We start from the raw sequence: 4,754 nt of genomic DNA, 5'->3' as shown, positions 1-4,754 counted from the left end.
CGGAGAGGTATTTGTACATGGAGCGGAAAGGTACTGTCGACACTTGTACATTGAGCGGAGAGCTACTTGTACATGGAGCGGAGAGGTACTTGTACATGAGAGCGGAGAGGTACTTGTACATGGAGCGGAGAGGTATTTGTACATGGAGCGGAGAGGTACTGTCGACACTTGACATTGAGCGGAGAGGTACTTGTACATGGAGCGGAGAGGTACTTGTACATGAGAGCGGAGAGGTATTTGTACATGGAGCGGAGAGGTACTGTCGACACTTGACATTGAGCGGAGAGGTACTTGTACATGGAGCGGAGATGTACTTGTACATGGACCGGAGAGGTACTTGTACATGGAGCGGAGAGGTACTTGTACATGGAGCGGAGATGTACTTGTACATTGAGCGGAGAGGTACTTGTACATGGAGCAGAGATGTACTTGTACATGGAGCGGAGATGTACTTGTACATTGAGCGGAGAGGTACTTGTACATGGAGCGGAGAGGTACTTGTACATGGAGCGGAGATGTACTTGTACATGGAGCGGAGAGGTACTTGTACATGGAGCGGAGATGTACTTGTACATTGAGCGGAGAGGTACTTGTACATGGAGCAGAGATGTACTTGTACATGGAGCGGAGAGGTACTTGTACATGGAGCGGAGAGGTACTTGTACATGGAGCGGAGAGGTACTTGTACATGGAGCGGAGAGGTACTTGTACATTGAGCGGAGAGGTACTTGTACATGGAGCGGAGAGGTACTTGTACATTGAGCGGAGAGGTACTTGTACATGGAGCGGAGAGGTACTTGTACATGGAGCGGAGAGGTACTTGTACATGGAGCGGAGAGGTACTTGTACATGGAGCGGAGAGGTACTTGTACATTGAGCGGAGATGTACTTGTACATGGAGCGGAGATGTACTTGTACATGGATCGGAGAGGTACTTGTACATGAGAGCGGAGAGGTACTGTCGACACTTGTACATTGAGCGTAGAGGTACTGTCGACACTTGTACATTGAGCGGAGAGGTACTTGTACATGGAGCGGAGAGGTACTGTCGACACTTGTACATTGAGCGGAGAGGTACTTGTACATTGAGCGGAGAGGTACTTGTACATGGAGCGCAGAGGTACTTGTACATTGAGCGGAGAGGTACTTGTACATGGAGCGGAGAGGTACTTGTACATGAGAGCGGAGAGGTACTTGTACATGGAGCGGAGAGGTACTTGTACATTGAGCGGAGAGGTACTGTCGACACTTGTACATTCAGCGGAGAGGTACTTGTACATGGAGCGGAGAGGTACTGTCGATACTTGACATTGAGCGGAGAGGTACTTGTACATGGAGCGGAGAGGTATTTGTACATTGAGCGGAGAGGTACTTGTACATTGAGCGGAGAGGTACTGTCGACACTTGTACATTCAGCGGAGAGCTACTTGTACATGGAGCGGAGAGGTATTTGTACATTGAGCGGAGAGGTACTTGTACATGGAGCGGAGAGGTACTTGTACATAGAGCGGAGAGGTACTGTCGACACTTGACATTGAGCGGAGAGGTACGTGTACATTGAGCGGAGAGGTACTTGTACATGGAGCGGAGATGTACTTGTACATTGAGCGGAGAGGTACTTGTACATGGAGCAGAGATGTACTTGTACATGGAGCGGAGAGGTACTTGTACATGGAGCGGAGAGGTACTTGTACATGGAGCGGAGAGGTACTTGTACATGGAGCGGAGAGGTACTTGTACATTGAGCGGAGAGGTACTTGTACATGGAGCGGAGAGGTACTTGTACATTGAGCGGAGAGGTACTTGTACATGGAGCGGAGAGGTACTTGTACATGGAGCGGAGAGGTACTTGTACATGGAGCGGAGAGGTACTTGTACATGGAGCGGAGAGGTACTTGTACATTGAGCGGAGATGTACTTGTACATGGAGCGGAGATGTACTTGTACATGGATCGGAGAGGTACTTGTACATTGAGCGGAGAGGTACTTGTACATGGAGCGGAGAGGTACTTGTACATGGAGCGGAGAGGTACTTGTACATGGAGCGGAGAGGTACTTGTACATTGAGCGGAGATGTACTTGTACATGGAGCGGAGATGTACTTGTACATGGATCGGAGAGGTACTTGTACATGAGAGCGGAGAGGTACTGTCGACACTTGTACATTGAGCGTAGAGGTACTGTCGACACTTGTACATTGAGCGGAGAGGTACTTGTACATGGAGCGGAGAGGTACTGTCGACACTTGTACATTGAGCGGAGAGGTACTTGTACATTGAGCGGAGAGGTACTTGTACATGGAGCGCAGAGGTACTTGTACATTGAGCGGAGAGGTACTTGTACATGGAGCGGAGAGGTACTTGTACATGAGAGCGGAGAGGTACTTGTACATGGAGCGGAGAGGTACTTGTACATTGAGCGGAGAGGTACTGTCGACACTTGTACATTCAGCGGAGAGGTACTTGTACATGGAGCGGAGAGGTACTGTCGATACTTGACATTGAGCGGAGAGGTACTTGTACATGGAGCGGAGAGGTATTTGTACATTGAGCGGAGAGGTACTTGTACATTGAGCGGAGAGGTACTGTCGACACTTGTACATTCAGCGGAGAGCTACTTGTACATGGAGCGGAGAGGTATTTGTACATTGAGCGGAGAGGTACTTGTACATGGAGCGGAGAGGTACTTGTACATAGAGCGGAGAGGTACTTATACATGGAGCGGAGAGGTATTTGTACATTGAGCGGAGAGGTACTTGTACATGGAGCGGAGAGGTACTTGTACATGAGAGCGGAGAGGTATTTGTACATGGAGCGGAAAGGTACTGTCGACACTTGTACATTGAGCGGAGAGCTACTTGTACATGGAGCGGAGAGGTACTTGTACATGAGAGCGGAGAGGTACTTGTACATGGAGCGGAGAGGTATTTGTACATGGAGCGGAGAGGTACTGTCGACACTTGACATTGAGCGGAGAGGTACTTGTACATGGAGCGGAGAGGTACTTGTACATGAGAGCGGAGAGGTATTTGTACATGGAGCGGAGAGGTACTGTCGACACTTGACATTGAGCGGAGAGGTACTTGTACATGGAGCGGAGAGGTACTTGTACATGGAGCGGAGAGGTACTTGTACATGGACCGGAGAGGTACTTGTACATGGAGCGGAGAGGTACTTGTACATGGAGCGGAGATGTACTTGTACATTGAGCGGAGAGGTACTTGTACATGGAGCAGAGATGTACTTGTACATGGAGCGGAGATGTACTTGTACATTGAGCGGAGAGGTACTTGTACATGGAGCGGAGAGGTACTTGTACATGGAGCGGAGATGTACTTGTACATGGAGCGGAGAGGTACTTGTACATGGAGCGGAGATGTACTTGTACATTGAGCGGAGAGGTACTTGTACATGGAGCAGAGATGTACTTGTACATGGAGCGGAGAGGTACTTGTACATGGAGCGGAGAGGTACTTGTACATGGAGCGGAGAGGTACTTGTACATTGAGCGGAGAGGTACTTGTACATGGAGCGGAGAGGTACTTGTACATTGAGCGGAGAGGTACTTGTACATGGAGCGGAGAGGTACTTGTACATGGAGCGGAGAGGTACTTGTACATGGAGCGGAGAGGTACTTGTACATGGAGCGGAGAGGTACTTGTACATTGAGCGGAGATGTACTTGTACATGGAGCGGAGATGTACTTGTACATGGATCGGAGAGGTACTTGTACATGAGAGCGGAGAGGTACTGTCGACACTTGTACATTGAGCGTAGAGGTACTGTCGACACTTGTACATTGAGCGGAGAGGTACTTGTACATGGAGCGGAGAGGTACTGTCGACACTTGTACATTGAGCGGAGAGGTACTTGTACATTGAGCGGAGAGGTACTTGTACATGGAGCGCAGAGGTACTTGTACATTGAGCGGAGAGGTACTTGTACATGGAGCGGAGAGGTACTTGTACATGAGAGCGGAGAGGTACTTGTACATGGAGCGGAGAGGTACTTGTACATTGAGCGGAGAGGTACTGTCGACACTTGTACATTCAGCGGAGAGGTACTTGTACATGGAGCGGAGAGGTACTGTCGATACTTGACATTGAGCGGAGAGGTACTTGTACATGGAGCGGAGAGGTATTTGTACATTGAGCGGAGAGGTACTTGTACATTGAGCGGAGAGGTACTGTCGACACTTGTACATTCAGCGGAGAGGTACTTGTACATGGAGCGGAGAGGTACTGTCGATACTTGACATTGAGCGGAGAGGTACTTGTACATGGAGCGGAGAGGTATTTGTACATTGAGCGGAGAGGTACTTGTACATTGAGCGGAGAGGTACTGTCGACACTTGTACATTCAGCGGAGAGCTACTTGTACATGGAGCGGAGAGGTATTTGTACATTGAGCGGAGAGGTACTTGTACATGGAGCGGAGAGGTACTTGTACATAGAGCGGAGAGGTACTTATACATGGAGCGGAGAGGTATTTGTACATTGAGCGGAGAGGTACTTGTACATGGAGCGGAGAGGTACTTGTACATGAGAGCGGAGAGGTATTTGTACATGGAGCGGAAAGGTACTGTCGACACTTGTACATTGAGCGGAGAGCTACTTGTACATGGAGCGGAGAGGTACTTGTACATGAGAGCGGAGAGGTACTTGTACATGGAGCGGAGAGGTATTTGTACATGGAGCGGAGAGGTACTGTCGACACTTGACATTGAGCGGAGAGGTACTTGTACATGGAGCGGAG

The sequence above is a fragment of the Poromitra crassiceps genome (assembly GCF_964638095.1).
Source record: "Poromitra crassiceps genome assembly, contig: HAP1_SCAFFOLD_144, whole genome shotgun sequence".
Taxonomy (NCBI): domain Eukaryota; kingdom Metazoa; phylum Chordata; class Actinopteri; order Beryciformes; family Melamphaidae; genus Poromitra; species Poromitra crassiceps.
The sequence above is the reverse complement of the archived record's forward strand: the minus strand, read 5'-3'. Positions refer to the sequence as shown.